A 19,464-nucleotide genomic window follows, 5' to 3' on the forward strand; every position below is an offset into this window, starting at 1 on the left:
ATAGAAGAGATAAATAGACTTTAAATTATTCTACCGCGCTAAGAAAATTGTAAAAAGCTCTCAGGAGATCGTATTTGTGCTTTTAATATTTCCAAGACCCTCTAGCATATCACACTCTCTCTCTCTCTCCACTTTTTTCAGCTATAAACTATCTACATAAAGAAATGTCTGCGTTCCAATAAAGGGAAGAAGGATCCCTACGAAATTTTTATGTCGTCTACAAAACTCTCAATTGCCTCATTAAAACATGCAAGTGAACAAAATTTCATATACTCCCTTTAAAGCTAATTATCAAGTTAAGAGCCAAATAAATTAAGTGTCACCATAAAGAGAAAGAAATCAAAAATGAACTTTCGCCACCGAACTCTCATAAAGATTTAATGTACCTCACTAAGCGGTCATGTATGTTTATGTGTATGAGTTCATATGTGTACTACGAGTACATATGGGTATATGCCCATTTTAGGGTTAATTCATGGTGAAGAAAAGTTAAAAATTGTGCTGAAGGCTAACCAAGATGGAAAGGCAAGGCCCAGAGTTTTTTAGTAGACATTAGTAGCTGTTATCAGCTAATATGTGAGAGTGTACTTAATTTCTTTATCATCATTTTTCGCTACACTATGTGCTTAGCCTTACTAGGAATGTGCATGACTGTCGTTGCCATATCAAAGAAATTAATACGCTGTAAAATATGTGTGGCAGTAAAGTGCCAAGTGTGTAAACTACACAAACAAGTTAAAGTGAATTCAGTGAAAACTAGCGGAAAAATAACTCGAGGCATTAAATGCGCATTTAACTTGTGATCGCTCAAATTAAAAGAACTCTCGTACCAAAAATGTAGAGTTCATAAAAGTCATACATAAATTTATAACTGTGAGTATGAGTGTGGGGATATCCAACACCATATTTGAAGCTAATACCCACACTTTAATGTGTTGTAAAGTTTTTCGGGAGAGAACAAAATATTGGTCAGAAAATTTTACCAATCGAGAAAGAAAACAAGAAACTATTTAATGAAAATTCAGCAATTTTACAGTACGTAATTACAGCTTGCTCTTGTGCTCTCAGAAGAAATTAAAGTGTTAATATCTTTTAAGCATGTACTTAGTAAAATTACTCGCACTAACTACTACTGTGGTAAATGAGTACTCCCTAATGTGTGCATTGTGTAATGAGATACAATTTTGATCCTATGCGTTCGAGGGTGTGGTATGCACTTTTATTGGTCAGTGCACAAGCTGTGTAGGTTATGGTATTTTTATTGTTGAGCTTGGCTATTAACTTGTAATTTTACAAAAACCAATTTATGATATTTTTAGTGCACTTAAATTTAATATCGCAGCTGTAGCTACACTCAATATGATCAATTAATAGATGCATAAGGATGCGTATTGCTACCGTTTAAATTTTATGCACACACTATATACGCAAAGTTTATTATGACTACATAACCGATTATTGGTTTGTGTAACAGCTGGCAAACAGTTAAATATTGATTTGATTGGCTAGATGTTACAACTGGTGCAGAAATTACGAACATATTTTAGATATTGTGTTTTGTCTAAAAATATTTACAAACATTTTTTTTTTTATGAAAAGGTTTTAGAGTGATATATACATAGATCTAGACTGTATAGATCGATTATTTTTCCACAAAAATTCCTATTTTTGGGCAAATTTAAATTTTCTTTCTCTTTCTCTCTCACTCTCACACGATCTTTCTAACTCTTTCTCTCTCTCTCTCTCTCTCTCTCTCTCATTTCTCTTTGTTGCTCTCTCTCTTACTTCGTTGCCCTTTATTTTTATCTCTTACACCTTAAATATATATTTTTCTCTGTCTCTGTCTTTATATCTTTCATTTTCTCTAGTTTTGTTTCACATCGTTCTCTTCCTTATATTATGTAACCGGCATCATGAATTTCGCAAAAGTTTACTGTTTTCTAGATTTTTTATTTCATTCTTAATATAATGAAACTATAAAACTTTTAAAATAAATTGAAAGTTATAACATACTAGAATAGAATGTGAAACATTTCTCAAAAAGAAAAAAAAAATACTGCACTTTGTAAGTGTTAAATATATACATTTCCACACATGTGCTCAACAAATAATTCTATAAATGAATTTATATATTGTGTATATAAAACTTACTAATGTTGCATGTGTATCAAAACAGCTACATACATATTTTATAAATATCCACATTTTACCACTTTTCCAAACACTTCACCGTATGAAATTCCCAGAAAATTGCTCCAAATAACAGAGAAACAACAGCAGCACTTAATTGACCATTAGCAAGTGGCTAACAAAAAAGCAGAAACTGCTGCACAAGGAAAAAATTGGAAAATTGTGCAAAGTAGCGGTAAATAGTAGATTTACTACTGGCAGCAACAACAACCACAACATATTGACCATTTATGCGAGCGATGAAATTTCTAAAAATACTGTGAAGTTGCTGAGAAATTTCCAGGAATTTTCTGAAGTTGCTGAGACTGTTGACAACAGGGTGTTTCAAAACTTTTAAAGGAATAAATTTGTGTATAATTTAAAAAAAATTACTAAATTGAAAAATTTAGAGATTCAATTAGTGAGTGATGGAATTTGCGGTGTGAGGTTATGACTACTTGCATAAATCAATATCAAAAATATTATATAACTAGCCGACCGCTCCGGCTCGCACGGCTTTAAACAAACATTTCAAAAATTATAAGTTTTTACACACGCTCCCATACATATGTATGTATGTACTTCCCGTTTCTCATGTGGGTTCATTTAAAAAAGTAAGATGAAGAAAATTCGAGCATGAAATTATATTTTATTTGTAATGAGCTAAATCTTGATTACGTCCTCTAGTCTTAGGTGTCCGATGGAGATAGCGGAATAAAACTTTACACCAATATCGATAACGATTATCGGAAACGGAAGTCTCATAACGGAAGCGGATATGTTACACACCTTAATCTTCTATGAACAGAAAACATTTATGCTCAAGGCGACGCTGCTTCCGTCACTAATCAGTTTCTGGAGAAGGGACGTTTCCTGTCCAATTTCCACTTCCGTCATTTTGACGTCCGCTCTATATCGAACATCCGTTTCCGCTAAAATATTTCCGGTTGCTTCATTTCCGGTTCGGCACATCATTCCCATATCTGGTTCCATTGGTTATCCCATATCTCGTTTCAGTTGTGGCTCGTTCCGTTTCCGGATGCCCCACATCCAGATGCAGTAACCAATATTCAGCCCCCCCCCCATTTCCGGTTCCGGCAATATCGTTATCCATACCCCTATGCCCTTTTTCCGGTTCCGGTAATATTATATCCGGTTTCCCCCCCTGATCACGTGATGTTTTCCTTTACAGGTCAATGACCCCGTCCATATCACATCCAGGTCACGTGATATTTATGTTTACATTTTTGAGTGAGGTCAATGACCTCTTCCTGATCACGTGAGGTCATTTCAAGGTCACGTGATATTTTTGTTTACAGGTCATTCATCCCATCCTAATCACGTCATGTCACATCAAGGACACATGATGTTTTTGTTTACATTTTTGAGTGTGGTCAATGACCACATCCTAATTACGTGATGTCAGATCAAGGTTACGTAATATTTTTGTTTACAGGTCAATGACCCCACCCTGATCACGTGATATCATATCAAGATCACGTGATATTTTTGTTTACATTTTTGAGTGAGGTCAATGACCCCACCCTGATCACGTGATATCATATCAAGATCACGTGATATTTTTGTTTACATTTTTGAGTGAGGTCAATGACCCCACCCTTAACACGTGATGTCATTACAAGATCACGTGATAGTTTTGTTAACGTTTTTGAGTATGGTCTTTGGTGTCCGATGTCTTTCTCTCGGATTGTGAAGTGAGCTTGTATATGTCTAATATTTTGACGATTTTCAGTTTCCGATTAATATTCTCCATCACGGAGTCTTTTTGTTAAATATAGCCTATGTTACTCGAGGTAGCTTTCGAATGGAAAAGAATTTTTGAAATCGGCACAGTAGTTTTGGAGCTTATTCATTACAAACATACATACAAATCTTTCCTCCTTATAATAGTAGTGTAGATAATTCAAATGGTAAAGAAATATAAACCCAAAATGGTAATAAACAAATCAAAAAATTATAAAAATTAAAAATTTAATAATGATTTGAAAAAATAATAATAATTTAATTTAAAATATATTGTATATTAATTATAATTTCTATAAGCATTTTTAATGCAGTAATACGAAGGAAGCTCTTCTTAATATTTCAAATTTATAATAACATTTCTCTTTTAAATTCCTCGCTTTGGGAAACACTGACTTGGAGTCACCCATCTCTGCTTTTATTTCTAATAAAATCCATATTTTTCCCATATTTCCTTCAGCATTTAACTACCTTTTGTTGTTGTTGGGTTTTTTTTTACAATTACTCTGATTGTTCACATTGTTTTTGTTTTTGTTTTTATGGCTTTTTGCTGTCAATGTTTTGCAAAATTCCATAATTTATGAAGCAACTAATGCACTGCATAGTCTACGCTTTGCACAACAGCTTTTACAAGCTGCCAACATAGCGTTGGTAGCGGCATGGCACGGAGCTACGGAGCGAGTGGCAGAAACATAAAGTGAAAGCAGAGCACAGCATAGCAGTGACTTATTGTGCTTTGCACTTTGATATATACTAAGGTATACACATACATATACACGAGTCAATATTTATATATGTCAGTGAGGCATCTATACTTTATTTGTCTATGTATAAATGGTATATATGTATGTACCTTTCAGTTTGTAGGGCAATTCTATACTATTTTAGCATACCACAGCATCCGACAATACATTTTGAACTTTTGTATTTTGTTGTATTCTGCATTGTTGCACAGCAAACTGTTTTCCCATTTTAACCTCTTGCAAACTTGCGCAAGCCAGAAGCGCTGGTAAATGGTCAGTAACATTTCGCAAGCTTGACTTGCTTCAAGTCTTGCTGTTGGCTTGCACTACATAGCTTGCTTGTTTTTATTTTGTTTAATTAATTTACGAATAGTAGAGTGCATGCGTAGTTGCTACAGTAGAACATATCATACTTATATGTATGTATGTATGTATGTATATTAATAATATCAGAGGAGTATATGTGAGTAGTAAAGAATAAATCTACAAATGTAGTTTGACCATACGCAGTGGTAAACAGAAAGAAATGCATTTTTGACCCAATATTACTTATGCAAACATATTATGTGGTCTGTCGAGCATGGCGTATGAGTAACTTTTGCTGTCCAACTCTCAAATTGAAAATTATTTATTTTGACTAATTTGTATAAGGCACTTAAGAGAGATTTGTGTTAAAAAGGAATGTAGTTAGTATTATAGTTAGGAGTTTTTTTTTTAAAGAAATGAGGAACTTTAAAGAGTTGAATCGAAAGATACAAGCTGAATGTTATCAATGGCCTATAGAGTACAAAGACCTTTGTAAATATATGCCGTGAAAAATAAGCTGATAAATAGAATGAACTATGAATCTCACATTTGCTTTTTAATTAGATTGCATCAAAGTAAGGCTATTAATATGTTGTACTTCTTTATTTCGAGAAGTTTACATTTGACGGTTATTATCCAGGAACTCTCTTGGCGAGAATATCTAAAATCGAATACAAGTCACTGAAAAGTGATTTCAAAAGTGGAATATGAGCGTGTCATGAAACAATTTATCAAATTTTCTGAAAAAATAATATAATATTCCGACCCTCCATGGCGTATGAGTAACTTCTTATGATCAATTGGTGCTCAAATGTTACTCATACGTCATGGTGAATTATTTTCAGATAATCTAGCGTTATTAAAGACTGTTTATTAAATTTAAATTAATATTTCCAAATCTTTGAAAGCAGATAAATACATAAATATGCTTTCACAATAATTTCTTTTAACCTTGGCTGAAAAATAAAGAGAAATACCAATCGGACGGATGAAATTTCAGTATTTTGCTTATCTTCTCTTACTTGTTAAAAAAATCTAGACCTATTTTTTCCAAAAAAAATATGTGCTTATAAATTCGTATTCTATTAAAAGCGATTGCATGTTTTAGCTTGTAATTTGATGCGATTTTCCACTTAAATAGCTACATTTACATTTGACATTCAAATCAGACAAAGACAATTATTTCTATTTGACTTCGTTTTGTAGTGGAAATGCATAAATTTTAAAAAGCACCGTGAATAACACTTATTGGAGATAAAAAGCAAAAAAAGAAACTAAAAATGATTAAATAAATAAAAAATAAAATAAACAAGTAAGGAAAGGCTAAGTTCGGGTGCAACCGAACATTTTATACTCTCGCAATTTATTGATATATTTTTATTAAGATAACATACAATTTGACCCAATTTGAAAATCCTATAATTAGGTATATGAGAGCTGGGGGAAGTTACATTATTAGAAGAAAAATATTTCCTCTAAATTAAATAAAGATACCTGAGAGATTAACCCAAATTTTCGGTGAAAAATTACCATGGGGCACTGAATTCTTAATATTCGATATTCGGAGTTTTGAAAAGTTATAGTCCGATTTCGACAATTTTTTCACAAGTGATGCCACAGATCATATACAGTATTTGTGTAAAGTTTTATTTCGCTTTCTTTATTGGTTCCTTATGTATATATATTATAAAGTGAAGGAATAAGATGGAGTTCAAAATTGAGTTACATGGGAAGTTGTCGTGGTTGTGAACCGATTTCATTCATTTTCCACACGTGTCATCAGGGTGTCGAGAAAATATTATATACCAAATTTAATTCGAATCCGTCGAGTAGTGTCTGAGATAAGGTTTTTGACCCATAAGTGGGCGATGCCACGCCCATTTGCCATTTTGTAAAAAAATCTGAGTGCAGCTTCCTTCTGCAATTTCTTCTGTAAAATTTAGTATTTCTCACGTGTTTCGTTAGTGAGATAACCCACTTTTAGTAATTTTCAACCTAACCTTTGTATGGGAGGTGGGCGTGGTTATTATCCGATTTCTTGCATTTTTAGAATGTATAAGTAAATAGCTAAAAGAAACGACTGCAGAAAGTTTGGTTCATATAGCTTTATTGTTTTGCGAGATATATACAAATAACCGACTTGGGGGCGGGGCCACGCCCACTTCCCCAAAAAAAATCTCATCCAACTATGCCCCTTCTTAGTGCGATCCTTTGTTCCAAATTTAAATTTTTATTAAAAAATATATATTTAAAGTATATAGTCAACAAATATTTGTTATAAATGATTTAGAAAAAAATTTAAAGTTCTTCGATATCTGCTATTTGAACCAACGAAGCAACAACTATCCAGTTGAGTGCTAATAATGGCTTAAAAGTTATCAAATATTTCATCAAAAGCGCTTGGCTTGTATAATATATGCCTGCCACAGTATGTATGTGTGTTTGTTAACAATTCGTAAGCCTTGAAAAAGTATTAAAATCAACAGATTTTTATGTTTAACATGAAAAATCAGCAAATAATAAACAAACGGAGTATTTGTTAATCCAATTTGTACACACAAATATACGTAACGCAGTTTTTTGTTTTAACTACTTGCTATATTAGCATTATACAATAACACTACCATACAAACATACACCGAAATTGTGGCAATTGAATTTGTGCAACAAAATGTGGCAGCCACATATGTTATACATTTCAAAATATTGTCTCTGTGTGTGTTTCGATGCGCTGCGGGAAGTTATTATAAATAAATTGTTTATTTGTTGCTTGCTCTCTTGTGTAATACATTGTTATATTTTATTAAATATTGATTAACTTTATTTATTTTATTTAATATAAGCATATTTTGCATTTTTTAGTTGCAACAACGCATGTTGTTCTGTGAATTAATTTTAACTATGGCAATGAATGTGTTATTGTATATGCCTGTGGTGATTTCATCATTTATTTTATGTGATAGACAACACATACATCTATATATATATGTATATACTAGCTGATCCCGCAGTCGTTGCCCTGCGTGAAATTATTTGTTTTTAAAAGAATATTAAGTTGAATTGATATTGTATTGAAAAGCATTTATTTGCGATTTTTCTACATTTTTTCAATGTAACGCAGCTTGATAAACAACTTTTTGGTTTTTTTTTTTCTACCGGTGCGTAAATGTGAAATGGTTTTCCAACTCGTGAACACTCCACGTATATAATCCATGTGCAAAACATTACATTTCCAGATTTATAAATGTTCTCAATGGAAACTGAATATGTTTGAACTGAAATGGCAAATCGTTGGAGTTTAAAGGAATTCGTGGAATCAAGCATTCTGTCCCTTTCAAAATTCTTGCAACTATTACATTATTCGATAGTTGCGTCACAATCAGTCGGATTCAATTACACGGTTTCGGCGCATTATAATGGCAAATCCAACTTTGAGACGCAAAGGATGCGGTGACTTGTCAGGCAAATTCAGAGAATTTAGAAATTCCACTGAATAATTCACGGCTTCGTATTCATTTTCAACACTTCATTTTCGATCGATTTGTACGAACACAAATTTCCCAGAATTTGACTAGTATAATTTAAGTCATCATTGAAACGTATAATTTAAGTCATCGACATCGGTATTTTCGGCAGCTAAAATTGCGCGTGCACTCAACCAATCGTAGTTACGATAATTTTGGCAAATGTTCGGATTGATATCAAATCATTAGAAGTATCAACCGGAATTTGCCCATTTCCCATTCCTTGAATATCTTCTGCGATGCTATCTTGTTGCAGGAACATTCGTATATTCATGGTCAATCGTATGGTTTTCACGAGTCGCCACAAATACGATGACTTGAAAGATGCGTTCAATTCGTCCGCCACTGTTGATTTCGAAATAACAGGAAGTGTTTGTCAAAATTCGCCTGATAACAGAAGCACTACGCCACCAAAGCGACCAGTTATTATTCCACAGATCTTTCATAACTGATTGCTTCGAAATGACAAACAGGTTTTTCATTGATTTGCATGTTTGACGGAAGCTTCAGTACCGAATGTGCGTTTTTTCCAACTTCTAGTAGCGTTGCAGCAATTCCAGTAGATGCGAGAGCCAACACAATTCCATTTTGAGATCGTATTTTTGCCAGTTCCGCCGAGCGCATCAAATAGTCCACTGTTTCCATCATTGGCAGTCTTCATCAATTCATCATAGGCACTTTTTTGGCGCTGGCATATGAATTTCAGTCAAAAGTTTGCCACTCATAAGCAAACACAAATCTTCAATCACACCAATGTTTCATTATAGATGTCATCGTCCATTTGCAATTCTGAATTCTCTGTTACCACTTTCCCGAGTATTCCATTTTTTTTTGGATAAATAGATCAGAAAAATAAATTAAAAAAAAAAAAAATTTATTGAAATTTTAGAAATTATTAGTTATCACAAAAACGGTACTCACGGACTTTTTTTAGATCATTAAAGTAGAAATAATTCTTTCATACATAACTTTTATGTATCTTGAACCGCTTTCGCAGCGCAAGGAACGGAAGCCCTCAAAGATAAAAAATTTCCCCCGTTTTTTACACATTTACCACTGTTTCTTCGCTCCTATTGCAGCGTGATACTATATAGCCTATAGCCTTCCTCGATAAATGGACCATCCAACACAAAAAGAATTATTCAATTCGAACCAGTAGTTTCGGAGATTAGCGCGTTCAAACAAACAAACTCTTCAGCTTTATAATATTAGTATAGATATGTAAAATAATATGTATAGCAAGATAATGATAAATATTATGTAGAAAATAAATATCCAAATTTTATCACAAAATAAATTTCGGTACTTTGACTTTGAGTTTGGCAAAGGTTAAATAACAATCAGAGCTAATCAAATTTTATAGAAGCTAAATTGTAATTTAATGAAAATGCTGTTGGTCTATTAGTAATGTGGGTGGTACGAGTCTTTGCTTAAACAAGAAATGAGCCAAAAAATACTTGAAATTTATTTTTTGAAAATAATATATTTTTTTTTGAATATCTTAATATATAAAAATTCAGTGTCCGTGCGTATGTTCCGAATGAACTCAAAAATGAGTCAACTGATATTCATGAAAGTTGGCATATATGTACATGTAATTTGGTCCAACTTAGATGATAGGATTGTTGTTATTCAAATTAATTGTCTCCATAATTAATAATTAACATTTTGTTTTACTTCTAATTTACAGTTACATATGTATGTATGTACATAAATATAATATAAAAATGAATTGCTGTTCGTTTGTCTCGCAAAAAGTCGAGAACGGCCAAACCGATCTGGCTAATTTTAGTCTTGAAATATTCGTGGAAGCCCAGGAAAAGATTAGAGAGTGAGTAAATATGGAAAAATTGCGAGGAAGATAATAATCAGAGAATTTTTTTCGAGTTGACAAGAAAAATATAAAAAGAGAAAACAAAAAAATTATATTTTGAAGGTTGTAATTGTTGCTTTGTTAAAATATGTTTGTTATTGTTCAATTGTATAAGGTTGTGTCGATTGCCCAAAAGAATTTGGAACAAATAAGGAAAGGCTTAGTTCGGGTCCAACCGAATATTTTATACTCTTTCAATTTATTGATGTAATTTTATTAAGATAACATACAATTTGACCCATATATTCGGCAGACAATATCAAATTGCGATTATAGAAGCAGTTGGGAATGGTAGGGCCTCAGTTGACACCTCGATGATGAATAAATGCTAAATGGCTGAATGAATTACCTATTTTGGTAGTAAAAAACAAATATATCGATGACAAGTTAGAATTTCGGTCCAGGAGAGTTGACACATCTACAAACCAGGATTACGTAGTCAATTATCCCAAACTATTTAAAATTGCTTGTACTATCACCAATCACCTTGCAATTAAAAGTAGTGTGCGTTGTAATCATGCTGCTTAACATAAATCAACCCCGAGTAATCAATATCGTCCCCACAGCCAAGATTGGACCAACTTAATTTAATGTATATCTTACCCACAACAACGTGTGGCCGGGTCTGCTAGTTTAATATAAATATTTAAGATTGATTGAGATTGAGATTAAGATATGGTTGTATCAATATTAGCAGTTTAAATTGATATATATATATCCTAATAATATTTCTAATTAAGTGGATAAGTCTATGTAAAATAGAAAAGTAATCTATTTTTTTCTCGATAAACTGAAAATATTGTATGTTGAGCGTGTACTGACAAGAGTAAAAATATCTCGAATAATGACGAAGTTACAGCTAATATAATGACCGCTTCATACTCCGAGTGAGTATGATAAAACTGTTTACATTGTTGACCGATTTGTCTGAAATTTAGTGAGGCCTTTTTATCGGTACCGAAAATTTCATTTATTTTACATTCACTCTCCTTTCCTTTTTGGGGTCAAAAATGTCAAATTAAAAGAGCTCTAAGTTCTGACTTCTTTCAACAGCTTATTTTAAACTACTACTTTCCGTTAGTATGTCCTAAATACACACTTGATTTGTTTTTGCGTCTGGTGAATATTTGATAAGTGCTAAATTAGCGCAGTTTGATACTCCGCATCAAAGACAGCAGACAAAAAATTATCCTAAGCCGCCATTTTGAAAGAAAAAAAATGTGCACTCTTGAAATATTCAATAATTTTGTGTTAAAGCTTACAAAGAATACAATTATTTTATCACCTTTAAAAATGTTGTGAAGAAATTAACGATTTTTGAGCTTTTACATTAACTTCGCCCTTAAGGGCGCCCTTTCTAAAAATTACGAAAAAATTGCTTTTTTTTTGTAATTTTCGTTTCAAAATTTTACACAGTCTTCTAAACTATATTTCCGAGTACTTAATCAAAGCTTTTTTAACGATTAAAAATGTTGTATAAAACACTTTAAGACCAAAAATATGGCAAAAAATCAATTTTTGTTTGTTTTGTATTCCTTCGATTAATTACAAGATTATACATTCCTTTAACGAAATCCCTTTGTTTTTTTTTTCATTTCAGTTGATCCACTTCAGCGATACAGTGGTCACCGCAAAATTCCGTTTTGGGAGCCGTTCTTGGAGATATGCTGTAACAGCTTCAAAAACTGTTATTATTGCAAATTAAAACTTATTCAATACTCTTCAGAGTTACCATATGCTCAAATTCTTCGAATAATAAATTTAGAAGTTTTCACTAGAAACATGTTTGAAAACCCTCATTTTTTAGGGCTCCTATCTAGATGTTACCTCTCAATAATTAACCATTAGTTCAATAATATATCAAGAATTTTACTCTTGACGAAAAGTGTGAAGGCGCATTTGAATATTATACGAGGCCGGTGCTTTGAACTGTGACTTGTCTGTTTCGATGACAGTCGTGGGTAATAATGTGGAGCTACTGGAGATTCATATGTATGCTCACATAAGGATTGAATTGGATTACGTTAAGTGGTTGTCTGTCGACGCAATTCGGCCTTGAGGAGACCAATTTGACACCACCGGGATTAGAATCTCTTCACACTATTAATTCATTTTTGAAGCACCCTCTGGTCTTGATAAAATTCAATAAATCATTTAGTTTAGTCAAATTCTGCCACATCATCGAGGAAATCGCGTTCGATAGTTTTGATTTTTTAGAAAGTCGTACATCTGCATAAAAGATTACTCGCACATAAGAATTACTCTTAAGCAAATATTTGACAATGCTTGATTTATTAGATGTCAGCTTTTAAGCTTAAATGAACTATCTTTGCAGTCCAGGTTAGCTCCACATTTAATATCAGGCATGTAAATTCATATGAACCGGATACTAATGACCTCTTAATAAATACACACGAGATATATGGGTGTGCCACACTTAGCTATGCATTTAACTCAATTGAAATGTGTATTAATCTTTGATCAAAATCTACAGTTAAATGAAAATCTCACTTAACGCTTGAATTAACTATGCATATAACAGTACATATGCATACGTGTAAATCATCATTTCCATGTGTGTATTTATAGTCAAATATGACTTGCATATACAGCTGCAGCGTTTAGTTAACAACTAACAGCAATTACTAACTAATAATTAAATTTCACTTCTGCTTAAATAATTCCGTTTCAAATTTCCGCAACAAATCTTACGCTACAAATGCACAACGGTAGTTATGAAATAAATGTATATATATATTTATATGTGTCTATATATAAATATGTGTATATACGAGGGCTGCTATATATATTTCTGGCCTAGGCAACACTAAGTGTTGCCAGGTGCAATCTGACATTTCCATTGGAAAGTTTGACATTTTTTAGCATAACATCACTCAGAACGTTTTGTCATTTAATCGTGAATTGTTTTATTTACAGGGAATTAAAAAATTCATCTCGGCCAAAAAATGGAATTAACTCGTGAACATTTTCGTGCGATCATTTTTCACAACTTTCGATGTGGATTATCGCGACAAGAGTGCATCGATGAACTAAAATCTTTGTATGGCTATGAAGCACCATCCTATAGCACTGTGAAAAACTGGTACAACGAATTCAATCGTGGCCGACGCTCGCTCAAAGACGAATTCCGCGAAGGTCGTCCAAAAACAGCCGTTGTGCCAGAAAACATCGATGCCGTACGTGAACTGATAATGCAAGACCATCATGTAACATACCTTCAGATAGAGGCATGCCTATGCATTTCTCCCACCAGCATACATTCGATATTGCATGAAAAAAAGGTTTGCTCTCGTTGGATCGCGCACAATTTGACAATCGCTCAAAAAAAGTGCTTCGAAAATTGGTTTGAGCGCATGCAAAAGTGTATAAATCTTGATGGAGAATATTTTGAAAAACAATAAAACCATTTTCGTTGATAAATATTCCGATTTTCATTATTAGGCCAGAAATATATATAGCAGCCCTCGTATGTATGTTTGTTTATATAGAGCTGCTTTGGCAAATTAATCCGCAAGTCAGTAAATGTATGCACACATGTGAAATTCTATTACAACCAGTTGATATTAAGTTTTAAAGGCAATAACTTAGTAATAACTAAGTGAATACAGAGAAAGAGAGAGGGGAAGAAAGAGACAGTACTGCAGAGTTGTAGTGTAATCGCATTCAACTTTGATATTCTGTAATTTTATTTATAACTCAAGTTCCGCACACACATATGTATTTCTATATATGTAAGCAAGTATCCTTTAATCTTTATTTCGTTTGGCATAAATCCATGCTGTAGTTGCAGAGACACTAGCATATATATATATATATATATCTTTATATGCTTGTTGCAATATTGCAATCAAATGTTGCACATCAATCCCGGCTTGCCGAGAATGCAGCGGGATTTTCTATAAGAATTTTTTATGCAGATTTATGTAGTTGTTGTTGTTGGTTGCATATCGAAACACATGCATTTGGAAGCAACTACTGAGCTATGCAAGCCGTTAGCCGGTGATGCTGCTCGATTTATGCACAACACAACACAACACAAACACACTTGAATTTATACACACACACACACACACAGATGAGTGTTGCAGAACTGAAAAAGTACAAAGCAGTGAAAGAGCAATGCATTCAATATGAGCAGCAGCAGCAACAGTTATAAAAGTAGGTAAATCTGAAGTTGCCAATAGTTGTCGTTGTAGCAGCAGTGCTAGAGTATTTCTATCATTCATTGTTGCCACTATACTGCCGTATTGATATATACCAGACTTGCTGGCAGTATTGTTGCAACAGCAGTAACGGAAATATGCATCGAGCAAACACAATTATATCCGGTTGCTTGCATTTCTATGCAACTTCCGCTTGCAAACTAACCGACACGCTAGCTATCTATGCTATCTATGTGTGTGTATAAATATATATAAGTGCAGTTGTCCAACTGACGTGTTGACTCCACATCTGCTCACTGACTGCTCGTCTATAGCTGATAGCAACAAATATGCTTGTGTCTATAAATATGTACTCACTTGTGCCTCACAGCCAACTCAAACTCAGATACCAACCAACGTCCATTTTGCCTTTGCATGCTCCCAAAGCGTTGCAAGTCATTGCGTTGCGCATCGATTTCATTGCAATGGGTATTCTGTGCAAACAAGCGCGTAAAAATATTTGCATTTGGGATTCTTTTGCCAATTTTTTCCCGATTTCTTTAGTTTTTGGCTTGGAAATGAAAGGCGGAAACGGAAGGAAAAACGAAAAGCTATACGAAGCGTAGAAAAATCGTAATTGTAATTGTAAATTATGCAAGAGGGGCCGTGTGCAACAGCGCTGGCTAGTGCTTGGACTGTAGGCATGCCTGAGTGTGTGCGTGCAAATACATATATTTGTGTTTGCTTGGTAATATCTGTTGAATTGTTTGGCTTAATTTTTGTAGTTGCAGCAGCTCTAATTTGGCTTATGTGATTTAATTTTCATTTATATGAAATTCATTTGCTTTCTTACAACCTTTGGGCGTAATCCAAGCAAAAGCGGAATATAATAACCAAAAGTAAAAATAATACTGTTCAAATATTTGAGCTTCATAGGCAATTTAAAAAGGAGTCTGGCCTTTATGTATATAATATCTTTTCTATTTGAGGGAATTTTTAATGCTAGGATTAGATTTATTCAAAAACCAACAACAATTGTGTAAAGAGGGGAATAATTAAGAGTTAGGTACATGTGAGAACTGAATTTGAGAGTCCTTGGATTAATGGATTTTACAAGTTTTCTATTATTTTATGGAATATAAATTTTTATACTCTCGCAACAAAATTTGCTAAGAGAGTATTATAGTTTTGTTCACATAACTGTTGTTTGTAACACCCATCAGGGTGACGAGTAAAGTTCAAATCCGGATGTCTATCTGTCTGTTCGTCCGTCCGTCCGTCCGTCTGTGCAAGCTGTAACTTGAGTAAAAATTAAGATGTCTTGATGAAACTTGGCACACTTGTTTCTTGGCACCGTAGAAGGTTGCAAAATCGGACCACTGCCGCGCCCACAAAATGGCGAAAACTGAAAACACATAAAGTGCCATAAATAAAGTTATAAAAGCAAAATTTGGTACAAAGGATCGAACTATGAAGGGGCATGGATGTAATTTTCTTGTGGAAGTGGGCATGGTCCGCCCCCAAATCGGTTTTTTGTATATATAACGTAAGCCAATAACGCTATATAAACCAAACTTTCTGCAGTCGTTTCTTTTAGCCGTTCCTTATACAGTTCAAAAATGAAAGAAATCGGATAACAACCACGCCCACCTCCCATACAAAGGTTAGGTTGAAAATTACTAAAAGTGGGTTAACTCACTAACGAAAAACGTCAGAAATTTTACAGAAGAAATAGCAGAAGGAAGCTGCACTGAGATTTTTTTTACAAAATGGAAAATGGGCGTGGCATCGCCCACTTATGGGTCAAAGAGCATATCTCAGAAACTACTCGACAGATTTCAATGAAATTTGGTATATAACACTAACTTGACACCCTGATAACATAACATAAAAATGGGCGAAATCGGTTCTCAACCACGACTACTTTCCATATAACTCAATTTTGAATTACTTCTGATTCCTTCACTTTATAATGTATACACAAGGAACCAATGAAGATGGCGGAATAAAACTTTACACAAATAGTGCATATCATCTCTGGCTTCACTTGTGAAAGAATTGTCGAAAACGGACTATAACTTTTCAAGTCCCCAGATATCGAACATGTTGAGCTCAGCGCCTAAGGGTAAATTTTAATCGAAAATATGGGTAAATCTCTCAGATTATTTAATGTAATTCAGAGGAAATGGTTTTCTTCTAATAGTGTGTCTCTTTTCCAAAAATTATTAAAATTGGGTCATAACATCTCCTAGCTCCCATATACTTAATTATAGGTTTTTCAAAAATACGGTGGGCTTTATTCCGCATATATGTATTGGTAAATATGTGAGATATCTTAGCAAAATTAAGTGAGTGCTGGTGAAAATGAATGAAATCGGTTCAGGAATTACCTCAGCTCAGGCTCATATACTATATATGACGATTTTCGTTATTCTATTAAACTTTATGCCGAATTTATGGGTAAATTTGTGTGTTATGTAAATAAAATTTCTTCAATAAATTTCGGGAGTATAAAATGTTCAGTTACTTCCGAACTTAGCCCTTCCTTACTTGTTATAAATAAATTTGCAATCGGATGGAGATATGAATAACACTTTTGGGTATGTCTGATGTCTTGGAAAAATTGCTTGCAGCAAAATTAATGACATTCTTTGTACAAACCCTGTTTCTCTCACCTTTTCTCAGCAATTTTTATTTATTTTTAGTGAAAAATTAGATGCAAAGTTATTATATCTTATGGACAGAAGTGAAATACTGAAAAAAGCCAGGGCTTCATCGACTTTATGCAATCATAGAAAGCTTCACCCCACCATCTTTGTGCCAATATTTATATATTTCACATTAAAAGTGATTTATTCAATTAAATTTAAATATTTTGTGCTCCATATACCAACATTTAACTATTTTCGATAATCTGCCTAGAGTTTGCACGATTTGTTGTGTTAGTAGGTCATTTCCTGCAGTCGTTTGCAGTCACTTGCAGAGACTGAGGCTGAGTGCGCGGCAGAAGCGCGTAGTAACGTCTAGACCGGAAAACGCTAGTAGCATTTTAAGTGTTGTCTTTTATTTATGTACTATAGGAAAATATATAGGACTCGAAATGCAATCGATAATTAAAATTTTCGCAATTTAAAAATATTTCAATAGCAAATAGATAATACATAGCATAGAAAAAAATTAAATAAATTTGGAGAAAATACTAAAAATCACTAAGAAATATCTTCAATATAAATAAAATCTAATTTTCAAGTGGTTTTCCATACCAATTGACGCTACTACAAGTTGCTAGCTCAAAATATGTCGACTACACGGCGTATGAGTAACAGATTTATTCATATTTTATACACTTGCCATTAAATGAGGAAATAGAGTATAGAATATTGTACTTTACACGTAAAACTCATGTACACTGCAACAACAACAGTTTACTATACACATAGTTTTGCCAATTTGATAGTCGCGACGGTGTCTACAGGGCGTATGAGTTATGCTAAAAAATCCATTAAACTTTGTAGATGAGTTGCAAGCAGACAAGCTGCTGCTAACTGAATGCAAATGTTGTGGCTGCAAGTTTCTTCAGTGCTTCTTATACGTGCGATAGCAATCATGCACACTTACACAAATATGTGTAAAGTTTGTGAGAAGACAGTGCAAAGCGCGTAAATCGCTTTGAGAAGTTCAAAATAAGAAAATGATGTATTCAGAGGCGAGTTAATTCCCTTATGCGGGCTGGTAATGACAGCTGCTGATACAGCTGTATGATATAGATTGTTTGTTTGTTATCGAGTCCCTGAGTAGTTTGGAAGTACATTGGATTTTCCATAACTCGAACTCTGGAATTGGCCATAGAAGTCAAATTTCATACAAATTCCCTTGCATTATTTGAATTTTTGGACCATGATTTATGCAATCCATAAGTATAACATATTTTTTGTACGATATAGAGAGTCTCTTTTAAAATACTACCTCGATAGTGAAATTTAAAATTTTGAATTATCCCCTGGTCGAAAAGAATGATTTATGGAATGAATTTTGTATGTAATTTTTCTTCTATTGCCATTTCAAGAGTTCGAGTTATGGAGAACTTCGAATTATAGAAGTTTAAGTTATGGAAGGAAATGTGTATGGAATTTAATTTCTAAACCCTATTGCCAATTCAGAAGTTCGAATTATGGAGATCTTCGACTTACAGAAGTTCGAGTTATGGAAGTTCCACTGTAACTAAAAAGTGTTCCCAAGCATTTGGCAAGCTCCTTCATTGTATTGCCGCTATTACGCACGTATTTGGTGTAACAGCTGCTACGCTGTTGATTGACGTGGCAAGGCATGAGTGTTAACTTTTACCTTTGCTTTTCGTGTACTTCATGCGTGCCTTTCCTCGTCAATCAATATTCTAAAGTTTTTACTCTTCAGATTTCTTCATACGTTGCTTTTGAGTTACCTATGAGAGTTTTTTATGCTGCTAATTACTTCTTAAATCTTAAAAACACACGCGATACCTTGTAAAAATATTTAAATATTTTTCTCATAAAAAATCAATTAACAAAACTTGTAGTCGAGTAAAAAAAATGCATAAGAAAAGCGGTTTCTCCAGTCAATATATTTATTTCGGTGTTTTCACCCAATTTTTGTCTTTTATGTGAAAAATAAGTAACTCTGTGATCTCAATTGAGTCTCGGTTTTGATCTCTTTAGTCTATTACTTGACTAAGAAACAGAAACTTTGGAGCTTAAAAATAATCATGGATAAAATAGTCTTTGAGATCAGAATATGTCAAGAGGCAAGAGTATTCATATGCGCACTTGAAAATAATAACATTACAAAATTTCCTCAAAATTATATACAAAATCCGGAAAACCAAAATTAATATGAACTTGTGGAACACAGCCGAAATATACAAGAAACATTCAGATTATAATGTC

At 33.4% G+C, this 19,464-nt stretch overlaps 1 protein-coding gene across 1 annotated transcript in view; it reads right to left on the reverse strand.

The window, feature by feature from the left end:
- LOC105215938 (uncharacterized) overlaps positions 1-19,464 on the reverse strand; it is a 276,247-nt gene that overhangs the window by 69,389 nt on the left and 187,394 nt on the right. The gene's annotated exons all lie outside the window — the stretch shown is intronic.

This window comes from Zeugodacus cucurbitae, chromosome 3 (genome assembly GCF_028554725.1).
Source record: "Zeugodacus cucurbitae isolate PBARC_wt_2022May chromosome 3, idZeuCucr1.2, whole genome shotgun sequence".
Lineage (NCBI taxonomy): Eukaryota > Metazoa > Arthropoda > Insecta > Diptera > Tephritidae > Zeugodacus > Zeugodacus cucurbitae.